Below are 16,810 nucleotides of genomic sequence, written 5' to 3'. Positions count from 1 at the left end.
TGGGACTGTGTCCTCCACTCTGGCAATGAGCAGTGTGTTTATATCACTCCCCAATGGCCCAGCGAGGTACATTACACGCCGTGTAGACAAACACATTGCACAGTGTGTGGGCTTGCTACCGCAAGCTCTATTTTGTGCAGTTTAGAGTATTTTGTGTGTGTATGTTGAGTGTAATAATGTATCTGTGTATAATGATTGAGTGTGTGTGCGGGGAAGATTGTACACACAGATTTCACACATATACAATCTACACACACACACACACACTCATTCTACGTCTGCACAATGATTGTACACACAGATTTTACACATATACAATCTACACAGACACACACTCATTCTACGTCTGCACAATGATTGTACACACATAGATTTTACACATATACAATCTACACACACACTCATTCTACGTCTGCACAATGATTGTACACACATAGATTTTACACATATACAATCTACACAGACACACACTTATTCTACATCTGCACAATGATTGTACACACATAGATTTTACACGTGTACAGTCATTGTGCTGATGAAGAATGTGTGTGGGTGTGCACAGACTGATTGTGTGCCTCACAAACGTGTCTCACTCTGCGATAACTATCCTTCCGTGCGCTCTGCGGTCTTGGTCATTTAGCGTAAGATGCTGTCCAGGAATATGAGTAATTTTTAATTTGTGTCTGCAGGAAGGCGGCTGAAGTCAGCAGCTCATATCAATACAGCTCCACTTACAGTGAAGGGCAGCGTAATGAAAATCCAATGGCATGCCGGTGGGAGTAAATAAGTATGCCATTAAAATGAGAAAATCAAAGCCCCGGACAGGTCTTTTCTCTTGCCCATTGATTTCTTTTATTATGGAATTATTGCTGCTAAATAACATTAGTGTGAACAATCTGGACAGTGTTTTCCGTAGATTGTGGGTCAATGGCTTGCACACGGGGAGGGGGATCCCATTCGCGGCTGTTGGGGGGGGAGACATCAGCACAAGAGTAAGGGCCATTCCTTTGGTACCCCGCATTGTTCAGCAGATTAAGCCGCATGTTCGGCTGGGTGGGAAGGTGCTACATGAGGCATTGATGGCACCATCAGACCATAGCCTGGCCTCCTGTCTAACCCCAGCCCTCAAACTTCACCCGGTCCCCCCTGCTTATGAAGCCCAGGGCCTTGCCCCGCCCCAGACTTCTTCCAGAAAAAGGTCTCTGAGCACTAGGACGCTGGTAACTCGTTTGGCCTCACAAGCCTGGCCCCATTGTACAGGTGGGGGGACCGGTGGCTGGAAGAGATAGTGGCTTTGCCCAAAGTCACGCACTGAAGCAGTGACAGAGCCGAGCGAGGAACCCAGGAGTCCGGGCTCCTCGTTCACGCCTCTCCCTCTTGGAAACCCACACGCAGAATGGCACTGGGGGCTCGCGTTACAGAGCCGCCTGCCAGCAGGACAGGAACAGGCACGACCGGCATGGGGACCCAGGGAGCTGAGCCCAGATGCAGTGTATCACCCTGTGCTGGCTGGGTCAGACCCTCTGCCTCTCTTTACCGCCGCCTACATAGCTGGGCATGCCGATAGTCTCGTCGAATTCAGCTGGGGAGGTTTGTGATGTTGTTTCTATTTTACATGTAGGAGGGAAACTGAGGCATGGAGCCGAGCACGGGGAGAGAGTGACTTGCCCCATCATGCGGCAGCTCAGGTGAGCCAGCAACTAACCCACCTCTCCATGCTCTAGTTCCAGGCTTCGCCCAGAAGACCCCTCTTCCTCTCTCCCCAGAGGTGCCTCGCCACCAGAGAGGAGGCCCACGCATGCTGGATCAGCCGCTACTGTGCGTCCTGTAAAGGGCTCCCTGTGACTAGCACCGCCCCAGACTAAAGAGAGAGGAAACTCCCCGATCCTGCTCTATGACAAAACACGAGTGCGTCCTGGCGCCATCTGTCCTCCGCCTTGCTCTCCTAGCTAGCCAGCCCCCGCGAGCTTCCGGGCGTGGCTCAGGCAGAGCCCCCTGCTCGTGGTAAACGGGGGACAGTCCGGGCGGGAGTGGGGAGGGGTTAGCTGTTATCCTGCGGGGCGGAGGGTGTCTCTATTCCATGGCACCAGGGGCTCCCCACAGCACTGAGCAACTCACAGCAGTGCCCGGGGAAGCCCTGGATGTCCTGACCACCGTGGCTGGCAGACCCCTCCCTGCCCCTTTTTCTTTCGCTTAGTGTCCTCGCAGGGGCTGTTCCCCTCCTGACTGGTTACAAGGCAGCTTTGTGGCGGTTGTGTCTAGGTGCCACGTTCTCCTGCCACGGGCATTTCTCAGGGGGTGACTCCGTCTTCCCGGCCTGGAGGTCGCTGGCCGACCCCCTCGCCCTAAGCACTCGGGGGACTTGCAGGGGCAGGTGTGCGTGGCCACGTAGCGACTAACCACAGTGCATTGCTCCCACGCATGCCAGGCCTAAGCAGTGCTGTCCACAACCGTCCACCATTTCTTCGATTGCCCCCTGGTTCATTCCTCTCGCTCTGATTTTCAGCGCTGCTTTTCCCAGGCCACTGTCTATTCTGGGACAAGACATAGTGCCAGGACCTGGGGTTCAGAGGGGCACGAGGGGCTGCCTGATCGGAGCCAGGCTGCGGGTTGATTTCACCTTCTACATGTTGCCCGGCACTGTGGACGCCTTTCAGCTGGACTGGTGTGTTAGCTGTGTTTAGACAGGGCTGGTGACGGGTGCGTGAGTGAGCCGTGTCCTGCCTGTGTGGTGGCTTTTAGTTATTTATCCCTTTGAGTGCAGGATTGTAACAGCGTCACTCTTTCCTGGGACTCACGTTCACTCAAGGCGTTTTCACCTTTCTTCCTTTGTCATTGGACGAGGGAGCCCTTCACCTTCCCTCAGCAGAACCCAGCCCAGCAGCCCGCTGTCACCCGGTGCTGGGGCCTCCCTGATGGGGAATAATAATTGAGGTCAGGTGATTAACTCAGGCCAGGCCTGGGGATGGAAGGAAGAGAAGACGGCAGGCTCTTGGGGTACTCGCTTGAAAGGGAGCTCAGCTCTCCAGCTCGGGGCTGGGAATGCCAGGCAGGACAGGAACTGGGGAAGTTGCAGCTGGCTGGACAAAGCAGTGTCTGGAAACGAAGATGCAGTCTGAGCTGAGGACTCTGGACTCGAGGAGCTGGAGTGGCAGTTGGAGGCTGGAGCAGAGAGAGGGGAGAAACTATATTTTTGAGTTTATTTGGACTCAAGGTAGACTCAGCAGGGGACTTTTGTCTCATACCTTTGGGACTGTGTGGAATAATTCAAGGAGTGCTGAAGAGGGTAAACTGAGGCAGGATCACCCTGAGGCCATGAGGGAGTATGTGGGAGGCGGGTGACTCTGTTACACCATGTAACCAATATTACCTCGATAAGAATAAGAAATACTTTGATCTATCTGCACTCGAGTGAAATAAAGTTTCAACCCAAATAGATTCAACGTCTGTTGTGTACATGTGTTATTGTGAGCTAGGTGAAACCTTGGCATGAGTTGGAGTCAAAATCTTGTTCAAGCAGAGGCGTGAATAAGTCCTCCATTTAAGTGTAAGCAGTGTCAGGATGAGCTCCACCCTGACATCTGGTGGTGAGGTGTGGCAAGTTGTGGAAAAGAACTTCAGGGGCTGATCTCATTTGCATAGGCACACCCACCCCGCCTAGAATGAGGCCATAGCTGCCCAAATGGTCACTTTGGCTGCTGTGGGATCCCCAGTGTCTCTGTTATTGGGGCAGGAAGAATAAATTGTTATTACCCTGATTATGGGACCTGTGCTTGGAACTGTACTTGGCCTTTTGTTATGATGGAGGGACTCACCATCAATTAAGTAGCACTCGCTAGGCAAGGGTCATGGGTTTTAAAACTGTGAATTGAGAGAGGCTGGGGATAAGTATTAATACTTAGAGGTATGGGTCCCTTGGTGAGGGCCTTACATGCTGATTGCACTTCTTCCTCTCTCCATTGTGGAATGTCAGAGCTAATTTTGATTCTATTAGGAGTCTAGTTACAGGCTGCTGAGCTCACTTTGGGCTAATGGTGCACCAGCACTGAGGTTCTCCTACTACAAGCTGAATTCACCAAAGAGCTGAACTGACTAGGAGCTGAAATCACTGAGTGTTGTGTTAAGTAGTGGGGGAGCCTGAAAATATATTGTGGAGCGGTTTGCGGGAGGGCTGGAGTGCCTTGTGGACAGGCTGGTGGAGCAGTTCGTAGGATGGCGGGAGCTGCTGGTGGGACGCGGAGCAGTTTGTGGACCGGCTGGTGGAGCAGTTTGTGGATGGCAGGAGCTGCTTGTGGGCCGTGGAGCTGAGCGAAGGAGTTCGTGGGACGGCTGGTGGAGCGAAGCGAAGGCCTATGGAGCTGTGGGGCGGTCAGCTTCAGGTCACGTAAGGTGCCTCTTACCCCCGTCCCATCTCCACCCAGGTTGGGAGGTAAAGCTCAGCAGATAAACTTTCGAATTCTGGGGCTGCCCTGACCAGGGACAGAGACTTTTGGGTCATTGGACTTTTGGGACTTTGGGTGATTTGGGGTTGCTGGATTCAAGAACCAAAGGGAAAGGGCATGCCCCAATTTGCTTGGGGTGGGTTTTTTTGCTCATGGGTTGTGTTATGAATCCTGTTGGTGGTGTTTCCCCAACATAATGCCACATTGTTTCTCTCTGTTATCAAAAGGCTTTTTGCTACACTCAGACTCTGTGCTTGCGAGAGGGGAAGTATTGCCTCTTGGGGGCGCCCAGCTGGGGTGGTATATATTTGTCCCAGGTCACTGGGTGGGGGCTCGAGCCGGTTTTGCATTGTGTTATTGGAGTGGATCCCCTAGATATTGAACCCGGCCCTTGTTGCTGCCAACTCTGACGGGCAGAAGGGTTACATAAGATAATGCTAAGAGACAGTGAAGGGGCCAGACCTAAAACAAGGCCAAAGAGAACATAAGAATGCCTATCCCAAGTCAGACCAAAGATCCATCTAGCCCACTGTCTTCCGACAGTGGCTGGTGCCAGATGGTTCAGAGGGAATGAACAGAACAGGGCAATTATCAAGTGATCCATCCCCTCTCATCCACTTGCAGCACCTGGGCTTAGGGACACCCAGAGCATGGGGTTGCTTCCCTGACCATCTAGGCTAATAGCCACTGATGGACCTATCCTCCAGGAACTTGTCTAATTATTTTTTGAACCCTGTTATAGTCTTGGCCTTCACAACATCCCCTGGCAAGGAGTTCCACAGGTTGACTGTGTTGTGTGTAGAAATACTTCCTTTGTTTGTTTTAAACCTGCTGCCTATTAATTTCATTGGGTGACTCCCTGGGTCTTGTGTTAGGAGAAGGAGTAAATAACACGTCCTTATTCACTTTCTCCACACCAGTCATGATTTTATAGACGTCTATCATATCCCCCCTTAGACGTCTCTTTTCCAAGCTGAACAGTCCCAGTCTCTCCTCATACAGAAGCTGTTCCATCCCCCTCATCATTTTTGCTGTCCTTCTCTGCAGCTTTTCCATTTCTAATCTATCTATTTTTGAGACGAGGTGACCATAACTGCACGCAGTATTCAAGGTGTAGACGTGCCATGGATTTATATAGAGGCAATATGAGATTTTCTGTCTTATTAGCTCTCCTTTTCTTAATAATTCTCAATATTCTGTTTGCTTTGTTGACGGCCGCTGCACATGGAGTGGATGTTTTCAGAGAAAACTGTGACTCCAAGATCTCTTTCTTGAGTGGTAACAGCTAAGTTAGACCCTATCATTGTATATGTAGAGTTGTGACTAGGTTTTCCAATGTGCATTACTTTGCATTTATCAACATTGAATTTCATCTGCCATTTTGTTGCCCAGTCACCTAGTTTTGTGGGACCTGTTTGTAACTCTTCACACTCTGCTTTGGACTTAACTATCTTGAGTCATTTTGTGTCAGCTGCAAACTGCCAGCTCACTGTTTACCCCTTTCTCCAGACAGTCTGCTCAGAAGCTAGCACCATGGGAAGTAGCTTGCCTGGTTATTGGGATTAGACGTGCGTGTGTGTCTCTGGGCTCCCAGAAAGTAACTGGGACCAGGCAAGACTGGGAGAGGGTGAAAAAGCAAGAAAGCCAAGCAGCGCCTGTGTGCTCAGCGGTGTCCACACTTCATTGTGAAGCCAGGCCTGTGGGAGCCGGGTGTGTGGACTCAGTGGTTTCAAGCCTCACCACTGCATAGTAAGTCTGGGTTCACTGCCATGCACATCCATACTGTGCAATGCCGACCTTCTGACTCCAGTCTGCGGCTTGACCTGCATCCACACTACAGAATGACAGGGCTTGGCTTGAGTCCCGGCTGAACTCTGGCTCTGACCCATCCTCCTAGCAGGGTGCTGAGTGCTGACTGACCTGAATCAGACGGATTTGCGTGTGGACAGAGTGGGGACATGGGCTCAAACCGGAGTTAGAGCCCGGGGTTAGGGTGCAGTGTAGACATACCCAGTGTGACCCTGGCAAAAGCTAGAGAGATCTTTTCGACTTGGTGTTGGCTTGGGGGACTGGTAAGCTAAGAAACTGCTCCTTTGTGTCCTTGTTTCTTTCTGCAGTCAGAGGTACGGGACTTGATTCATTCCTTGTAAACGAGCAAGAGTGTATCAAAGAAAATACATCCATTTTTATTCCAACCGGAGCATGCCCAGGGCCCCCAACTTTGACTAGCCACTTGGCTCCAACGAGCCAGCGGTGTCAAAGCTACCAAAAGACTGCAGCTGGACCCAGGGCAGTGACTGTACCAGTCCTGTGCCTCCCACCGACTCCAGCTCTTTGCCTCGGGGGCTAAGCAGGGTTAGGGCAAGTCATTAGCGTTAGCGGTACCAGCCTTGCTATTCTCTGCCGGGGACACCGGAGGTGCTTTCATGAGTAGTCCGGACATTGGTTTCACGGCCCAACTGGGAGGGCAGCGTCTTTGTTCATCATGCTGCTGCCACACCCACTGATTCACCCTCTCCCATGCCAGCCAGCCATTCAGGGTGTTGCTCTGGCTTGCCCTAGGACTGGTCATGCAATGAATTTTTGTTGTGGATAGGAATTGGGTAGTATCCATTTGTGAGAGCTCGGCTAATGCTTCCTTCAGTGTCCCTGGAGTTTCTACTGCATGTGACTAAACTAAAGAACTTTGCATTGTCCCCAAGTGTTGCTCACCTGACAGCACCTGTCGCAGCACAGAACCTTGGGCCCCCTCCTTACCCTTCTTCCACGGTACAAATTCATTGCTCCGTGATCGTGGCTCTCTGTTTCTTAAACCGCAGCCTGACCTACAGCAGAACTTTACCCCTGCCCCCCAGGAATACTGTACTTAGCCCTCAATAGCCTCTTGCGCGGGACTTTATCGAGGTTTTCAAAAGTCCGAATAACTGTTATCGACCAGTTTTCCTTGAGCCGGTAATTTGCTGATTGCCTCGGAGCCCAGCCTATCGCAGAAATATGAGCTGGCTGCGAGACGAGGACATGGAGCAGGCCCTGCTGCGGTTTGGTTCTGAGCCAGCCCTAGGCCCACAGTGCATGAGCTAGGTGAGTGCTTGATCCAAACCCATGACAAGAACAAATCCATGATGCTCCCCATCAAAACACATTCTCTCTGCACCTCTCTCTATCTTGCTGTCTTTCTATGCCCAGGCAGCTATTGATCTGCCTACAGGATCTATCTATCTAAAGGGTCCATCTATCTACAGATTCTTTCTGTGGTATCTATATATCTAGTGCATCTCTCCATCTCCTCCGTCTACAGTATCTGTATATCCACAGGGTCTATCTATCTCACTGCAGTATCTACCTTCTGATTTACCGACAGCATCTATCAACACATGGCGTTTAGCCGTGATATTTATCTGCAGGATCTCTGCTCAGGCTACAACCTGTAGCTTCTTAGGCCTGGTCTGAACTTTACCATTAGCTCGACCTAGCTATGTTGGTCAGGGCTGTGAACAGTTTGTGCCCTGAGTGCCATAGTTAAGTCAACCCAACCCCGGGTGTAGGTGCAGCTAGGTCACCAGAAGAATTCTTCTCAGCCATGCAGGGAGCTCTGCTGTCGGGGGTGGGGTCTTGAAACATCTTGACGAAGCAGCCTTTGCTCGAGAGGAGTCAAGGTAAATGGATCTTATACGAGACAGTGTCTGGGCAATGCCGGGTTAAAGTATTTGTACAAAACCTTAAGTCAGTGGAAATGTTCCCTTGATTTTTTTTCAAGGATGTAACATGAAGCTCCTTGGGTCATGGACTATTCCAGGGGGTGGCCAAACTTGCTGTCCCTCCGAGCCACATACAACAATCTTCAGAGAGCTAGGGCGCGCCTGCCAGGGCTCAGAGCTTCAGTGTAATAGCTGCAGCCCCAAGACACCCCCTCCCCGCTGGGCAGAAGCCAGAGGTGATACATGGGGAGGGGTCATGTGGGATCAAGTGCCCCCCTTCCGATTTTTGCCAGGGTTGGCTGGCCCCGTTTAGTCACATGGTGCAGCCTGGCCCCCTCCTTGCATGGCAGCTGCAGAAGCCAGCAAGCTGGGAGCTGCACCCATGGGGCAGTGGAAAACACCTGGGGGCTGCAGGGAGGGGCCTCTGAGGGTTGGGGGGGGCATGCCTGGGAGGGAAGCCGTTGTGGGGGGAACCTTTAAATTGTGCCCCCCCCGTCATCTCTGGCAGAAGCCCCTTGCCCCACCACACCACAGGGCAGAATCCCCGAGCTCCCCCTCCCCCAAGCCTGGTAGGCGGAGAATGGGGTGGGGGAGACTCCATGAGCTGCATGTTAACTATAAAAGAGTTAGATGCAGCCCACGAGCCCCGGTTTGGCCACCCCTGGACTATAACTTATTCCCTGTGGGTACAGCCCCCAGCACAAGCCTGATTTTGGCCGTTAGGCGCTGTGGCAACATCAACGATGCAATTAGTACAGGGTTTATGGGGGTTTGGGTCTCAGCCCTCCTCTCTGCTCTTTGCAAACCAAACATTTCAGCCGGATGCTGGGGCCAGACAGCCAGGGAGGGGAACAAAAGTGAAAATGACCCATCTGCTTTCAGTGAGCCAGGGACGAGGAGCTGAGGGTTTAAACCCTGTGCCTTTGATTAGTAACCCAGAGAATGAACGGCAGGGTGCTAATGCAGGAATTTTAATCAGCGCGTGTCCTTTTAAAACAGACAAACACGACTGTACCTGCTGGTGTCCAGCCATTTGAGATAATGGCCCAGTTCTGCTGCTCTCGTTTCCTCTCTGTCTATCTGGGCACTCCTATGGCCCCATAACCGTGGTCGCTGAGCGCTTGAACCCTCGCCAGGGGAAACGTGCATCTGCAGCTGTTAGCGGGAGGGCGGCTGACGTGCAGTATCTGTCATTGCTGTGTTACGTCGGATCAGCTTCTGGCCCAGACCCTCGCGTCTGCCCGAGCTCTGGGAGACTCAGTCTGATGGAGTCAGATCTGAACTTCCCAGCTCAGCTTAGACGCTAGTTAAACTTCCTTCCAATAACCAGCCCAAAGCCCCTTTGGTCCCCAGTCTTCCACCGTCTGGGTCTCTGCCATGCCCCATCGGCTCCTCTACCCCAGGGCTTCCTTGCCAGGAAAGGGTTTGTCTCGGCCCCTGCCTGGCTCCAGCCGTTAGCAGGGATGTTCCAGGGCCGATCCCCATCCTGTCAGTAGGTGTCACTATTAGACCCCGTCCTTTCTGCTGCTCCGTGGAATAGGCGCCGGCTCTGGTGTGAGCCCCTCTGCCTTTGACAGGTTTACAGCTGGGATAGAGTGGGGAGGGGGGGAGAGGGACGGGATCTCTGGGCCACCCGCAGCTCTGGTCCCCGTGGATTTATCTAGGCCAAGCCGGTGGTTTCGGGGGCCCCCTTTGGGACGTGCTGAGCCTGGTTTTCAGAGATGCTGCGGACGGGCCTGGAAGCTCCTTGGGGCAGGGATTGTTCGTTCTGTGTTTGCGCGGCACCCGCCCCCTAGGGTCCTGGCCCGTGACTGCCACACTCAGTCCAAATAATACAGAGTAGTCATCGGTCCCGCTTTGGCCCTTGGCAGTGGTTGAACCCAACACCTTCAGTGTTAAATGCATGAGCCCCTGCTGCCAGAGCTAAAGGACTAATCCAGTTAGCCAGCAGCGATCATAGGTTCTTATCTGCTTATGGGCACCAGCCCCTAGAAGGGTGAGAGCACCTGCCATGCCTTTCACTGAGTGTCTTGCCTCGGTTAAGCCTGCAAGAACTGACCCCAGCAGCTCCTTTCCTGACTGTGTTTCCCAGGACGAGGATCGCAGAGGAATCCCAGAGGCTGAAGGAGTTCAAAAGCACCTTCTCTCCCCTGCCCAAACCTATCTGCTATGCACTGCCATGTGCCATTACCAGCCCCCTGCACCTCACCAGAGTGACACACTTTCTCCCGGCCTTCACCCGGCAACCTGCATTCGCTCAGCGCTCCCTGCCTACAGAAGCCAGCGATTGCTGAATAGAGCTGGCTGCCATTCTATCAACGATGAGTTTGAGGTTGGTTGGGGGGGTTTTGGTTTGTTTTACACAAGAAATGACTTTTTGACCAAAACCAACAGTTTCAGTTGGGTCAGAAATGTTCCTTTTTTGATGAAAAATGGAAAGGGGTGCTTCGTTCTGAAACGTTTCAGGGTCGTCCCCCCAACCCCATTTTAAAAAAACTTTTAAAAAATCTTTTCCAGTGGAAGAGAAACAAGCCAGGATAGTTTTTAAAGGGTGGTGGGGGGGAACACTTCTTATTTTTGTATTTGAAATGAAAATTTTGGTTTCGTTTCAAATTTTTTCACGGGGGAAAAATCTTGCACACGTTTTGAATGACACAGAAATGTTCATCTCTTTCTCATTTGTTTGCAGATGTTGCAACTCTGGCTCTGGGTCTGAGCGGTGCAGGAGAGGTGGATGGGCTGAATGTGGCATCTCTCGCTGGGCCTCAGGGCTGCAGGTGTTAGGGCCACATCTGGAGCCGACAGCTGGCGGACGGTGGCAGGTCAGTGGCATGGTTTGCAGGTCCGGAGAGGCTGTAGGGTTTACCGTTATCCTTTTCCTACACCCACTGTGTGTTGTCAGAAAGACCCCAAAGACACAGAAGACACCAGAGAACCTGCATGGCAAGGGACAGGAAGACTGGTTCCTCCATCCAAACTCCCTAAGTGTCCTAGGCCCTATACTGCTCTGCAGAATACAAACGCCGACCACTGGGCATTATTGTCCTGGAGTGTGGCCCTGTTGGGAGCAATCTCCCACTCTTCCCCACTGACAGACACACATGTGCACCCCGACATTCATGCACACTGACCCCTGCACACACTCCCACTTAGCCGCATGCAACGCAGCTGCACACACGCACGAGAAATCTCGTTAGATAATACGTCTTCATTAGGGCAGGTCTTCTGCCGTCAGCATAAGAGCTCTGCAAACCCCCCAGCTGCGCATCGCGGGAGGGGGTCACTTCTGCCTTTCTGAGCATCTGGAGTCAGTTGGCTTTAGAGTTGGAGTCAGAGCTACCCCGAGGGAACCTGAAGGGCACCTTCCTGCCACAAGAAGGTACTGGAAGAGGCCTGGCTTATTACACCCACCTGCACTGACTTCAGTGTTGGGCCCCACATGGAGAGTGTTCCAAGTAATCGAAAATCAGCACAGATTCCTCCTCCTCCCCCCCCCCCAGCTCTTTCTGTCATCCCCTCTCCCTGAGCTAGAGATGCCAGCCCTGCAAGAGTTTTAGGGTGTGACAGGAAAGTGTTGCCTAGTGATCAGAGCAAGGTGCAGGTGGCTACTTGGGACTCCTGGGTTCTGTTCCCAACTCTGCTGCTAACTTTCCGTGTGACCAGGGGTGCCAATTTTGGTGGGACGTATTCCTGGATTATTTCATCACAGGACATAATCTTTCATTCCTGGAGACTCCTGGACAATCCTGGAGGGTTGGCAGCCCAGCATGACCCTGTCCAAGTCAGTCAGCATCCCCTTATGCTCCTCGGGAAGACTAGAATACCAATATTGACCTGCCTCACAGGGGTGTCTGCCAAGCCCATTGCAACCCTTCATTGGAAGGCACAGGAGCAATTGGAAGTCTTTCAATAGACGTGTATACTGCTGCTCTCCAGTGTATGGAATCCAAACTGCTGAGGTATGTGTCCTAGTCCCTCTATGGCTAACAGAGATCCTTCTTTAGCTCAGGTGCCGTAAAGGCACCGTGAGCTTTCCCAGCTAGAGGGTCTGAGTTCTGTCACTGCCCCCCCTACAAAGTTGCCAGGGGAGCGTGGTGGGGATGAGTAGCTGAGTGACAACCACCCAGCCCTCTGTCGCTAACAATCTGCTATTGTACGAATCAGACCGTTATTTTTAGGCGCCTCTTGGTGGTTCTTATAGATCTAAAGAAATAACAAATATGATTAATAACTGAATGGGTGACACACGAATCACGTGGGCTTTTCCTTTGCCCTCCCCAGCCCTTGGGTGTTCCTCACCCGTCCAGGAGAGAGACTCCAGGGCTGCATGTACAAAGATACAAGACATGGGAGTAAGGCATACAGCTCTGTTCGTAAGGGGGGTGACTCCTGGACAAGTCTGGCCAGGGCTGGCTGAGGAAGAAGATGTGAGAATGGGGGCTCTTCTACTACCAGATCAGCTGGGCCCAGGCCACGTGACAGGACAAACAAACAGAGGGGCCCGTGGGGCACCGTGTCCATTTATCATGACGCTCGGTAATAGGAAACCACCACTAAGGAACTCAGGCAGTACCAACAGCACAGAACAAAAGCCTCTTTGGAAATTCATACTCGTTTGCCATCACTGATCACTTTAAAATCAAGGTGGGATGTTTGTGTAAACGCTCTGCTCCAGGAATTACTGTGGGGCTGTTCCCTGGCCTGGGCTCTACGGGAGGTCAGACTAGATGATCGCAATGGGCCTGTCTCACCTTGGAATCTGTGTATTATATGCCTTTATATGGCTGACCATCCCTACATGCTCTTGAATGCATATGGACTATCTAAAATACACAGCAGACTCTAATCACCTGTAGCTATTTAAGATCTTCCTAGAGTTACATACTGACCGTTAGCACTAAGGGCTAACAATGAATGACACAGACAGAAAGACGTGTGTGTGTGTGTGAGAGAGAGAGAGAGAGAGAGAGAGACTGCCCTCTGTTGGCTGGAAGCAGATCCTCTCAATTGTGTGTCATAGGCCCTATGCTGCTAGCAACTCGTGGTGAGTTTCCTTCAGCCTGAGTGGTAGGAATGATGTCGGAGTAGGAGGATCTGGGTTCTAGCCCCACTGTTGCTGTGAAGTTCTAAGTTGCAGCAGAGTGACAATGATGCAGTTCCTAGGTAGCCATACAGTTCTGCTAGTCCCATTCATCTGCTCAGCTAGTCGTGTGGACAAAGGCAGCTCCACCGAGCTCTCTGGGACAGGTGCGGATAGCTCTGTTTTGCAGGTGGGAAACTGAGGCACAGATACACTAACGTTGCTATCTTTAAAAGTTGAATGCCAGACTCAGACTCCTCAGGTCTGATTTTCAGAGATGCTGAGCGCCCAGACCCGAAGGCCCATCACCTCTGCCAACCAGGCCTTAGGTGTTACCAGACACTGCGTCAGTGACAGAGCCAGGAATAGAACCCAAGAGTCCTGACACCCCGTCCTAGCGCACAATCAGTAGAAAGCAGCACACCCCAGTACACCACAGCTGGTTTATCTCCTGTCCACAGAGAAACAGTCGCACAGGCACTGAAGATTTGCTTCCGATAGTTCACCATCTGCATGACATTAGAGTCAGCCAGGATCATTGCCAGGGCCCCAAAGAAGCAGAGGGGAGGGGGTGTGAAAAAACCATTCACCTGTGAAGCTCAGGGCTCAGATTAAGTGGCCACCTGACCGTGATGTTGCTTCAATGTAGTCCATGCTGGATACTTGTCACTGTCACCAAACGACTGTGCCGTTCAGCCCGGGTCATAATGTTTCTTCAGGACGAGGCCGGGACCAGTGGGGGTTGCTGCTGGTCTGCACAGAGGTGCGTCAAGAGCCCTGTAGGGGTGTCCCAGGACTGGGCTAGCAGGGATGAGGTCGGTCAGGCGGGCGGAGGTGGATTAGCAGAGCTGTGCTGGGATCCCAGGATCAGGACCGCAGAGTGGGCTGCCAGTGAGCCGTGTAGGCAGCGGTGCAGGGGGAAGCTCGGGTGGTACCTGCCTGCAGCCCGCCTTGCTTAGACAACACCATCGGACTCACAGCTTCACCATCGCTCATGGGTGTAAAAGCCCCTCCCCCCAACAAAGCCCCTCCCAGCCTGACCCAGGCAGATACGTCTGGAGACTGACTTCTGCAGTCTCCTGGTGACTTGCCATGTAACAACAGCCATGGGCATGCATGATGGCACAGTTCTCCTTAGTCTGTGCAGAAAGTCGTGAAATCTATGGGGTTCCAGCGGGCAGCCCTCCCCGTACAGTGCCTATCTCACACCCGTGTGCAAAGTAGATTCTGTATTTTTAGTCCATCTCTTTGGACTCCTGTCCTGACTCTTGCACCATCAGATTGTGAAGCCTGTTTCTCCCTGCGGTATGATGAGCTTTGCTCCGTGCTGGCCTAGCCCTGCCCAGGTGGCAAGAAGTTCTGCGACTCATTATCTATCCCAGAATGGGGCGAAGCAGAGCCGAGATTCACCACGGTCACAGGGCAGTAGCGGCCCATGGGCTTCAGTGAGATTCTCAGAACAGAGTAGGGCCCATTCCTTAAAGATAATTATCTTACATTTCTATAGAGTGTTTCAGACAAAACACTTTATATGCCATACCTATGGGGCTGACCTCATCCACCACTGCCACCTCTGGGGTGGTGCACAACAGCTATCTAACAGCGCACACCAAGAAGAGGAAATGAAAACTACATCCCAATGAAACGGCAGGGGCGTTGGGGAGGCAGAATCTGCCGGACTGGTGATTGCACACAGCCCTACCAGTCAGGAGTGCTCAGCGCTGTTCATAATTCCAGTGCCACTAACTCACTGTGAACCTGAGTAAGTCGCTCCTTCTCTCGCTGGCCTAGCTTTTCCCCGTCTGTCCTGCCTCACCCTGGAGCTGGGGGGATTCTGGGGGTAACGTCTGTAAGACACCTGGAGACCCGCCGAGGAAAGGTGTTGTATGAACACAAACTATTCATATCATAGCAGCCCAACCAGCCAAGGACTGAGGGGAATCACTTTATGGAGAAAGTGCCAGGAAGGATATTCAACCGCCGCAATTGGACAGAATCTCGGTTTTATGTCTCATCCACAAGACGAACGGAAGAAGTAACCACTCCTCCTGGGCCACCACAATGGCTTGGGTTGTGTTAGAGGGAGGGGAAATGGCAGACTGACATTTGGAGATAAAAAAGTTTGCCTTGCTAAAGAAGGAAGGATAGATAGATAGATAGATAGATGGGGAAGGATGTATAGGGGGGTCTAGGAATGGATGGATAGATGGAAAGGATGGATGGATAAATAGAGGTATATTGGGTAGGTGAATAGATAGAGGGGCTGTGGGGATGGATGGATAGAAGGAATGGATGGGGAAGGATGGATAAATAGAAGGGGTGTATGGGGAAGGCAAATAGACAGATAAAGGGGCTGTGGGGACGGATGGATGGACAGATAAATGGGATGGATGGGGATTGATGTATAGAGAGAAAGTGGGGTGTGCTGGGATAGAGAAGGAGAGAGATCGATTTGGGCCCTGAGCTTTGCAGATGGGGTATTGCTCTGCCATTCCCATGCTGTAAGCATGTTGACTTATGAATGGTTCTAGCTGAATTAGATGCCCTTAAAACCATCAGTGTGTTGAAGCCGTTCCTCATCCCTGAGCTCTGCTCACGTGACAACCTTGCCATTTTGGAAATTCAGGACTGGAAAAATAACCTCCTGAAAGAGTGATCAGTCAAGGGATGTAAGGAGCTACAGTAACCAGCTGCCCCTATGTCCAGGGAAAGCTGCCTCTGAGAGAGAGATGTTATAGAGACCACCTGCTCACCCTGGTCCCTCTTCCTGTTTCTGGTATTCATCTCAGATGTAAACACCCCAAAGGAGGTAGGATAATATCATGTCTCGTCATCCTCCCCTGTCTGTACTTACTAGATGCACTTACTGTATCTTCTGCAGCAGATTGTGTAATATTCCAGCTGTAGGGAAGAGAGTGTGGACCAGTGGTTAAAGCAGCAGGCTAGGCTGCAGGGATTCTGGTTCTAGGTTTCCATGAGTCCCATCCTGCTGCTGTTCTTATTTGATTTCCGTAGGCTTGTCTGATAGGGCCATGTCCACCCTTGGGAGAGTCACTTCACCTCTGTGACTCAGTTTACCCATTTGTAAATCTGGGGGAAGGACACTGACTGTTCCTGTTTCTCTGGAGTGTGGTGGGGCTCTATAAATGAATGCTAACAAAGCACCTGACATCTTCAGTTGAAAGGAGCTACAAAAGCGAAAGGGTGGGCCCGATCCTGGAAATATTTAAACCGATCAGTGGCACATAAAGTTACCCATATGCATATTGCAGGATCAGGAACTATGTTATTTGCTTTGGTCTCTTGCATCTGAGAGATCCATGCAGATGATCAAAGGCAACAAGATTCCTCCCCCATCTATTTATTTTGTGTGTGTGTGCGTTAAAATATGCCGTAAACGTACAAAGAAGAGGAAATGAAGCTGCAAGGATTGTGTCAAGGTGAGGTTTCCTTTCTCTTCTGTGGATTTCTATAACATCGGTGCTCACTCCTGCAGCCCTTGTGCCAGTGAGGCCTGCAGGATTGGGCCCTACCGGCCCTGATTCTGAAAGGTGCCCATTCCCTCCCAGGATCAGAACCTAGCCTTTCTT

This window comes from Caretta caretta, chromosome 5 (assembly GCF_965140235.1).
Source record: "Caretta caretta isolate rCarCar2 chromosome 5, rCarCar1.hap1, whole genome shotgun sequence".
In the NCBI taxonomy this organism is placed as follows: domain Eukaryota; kingdom Metazoa; phylum Chordata; order Testudines; family Cheloniidae; genus Caretta; species Caretta caretta.
Note: the sequence above shows the minus strand (reverse complement) of the source record.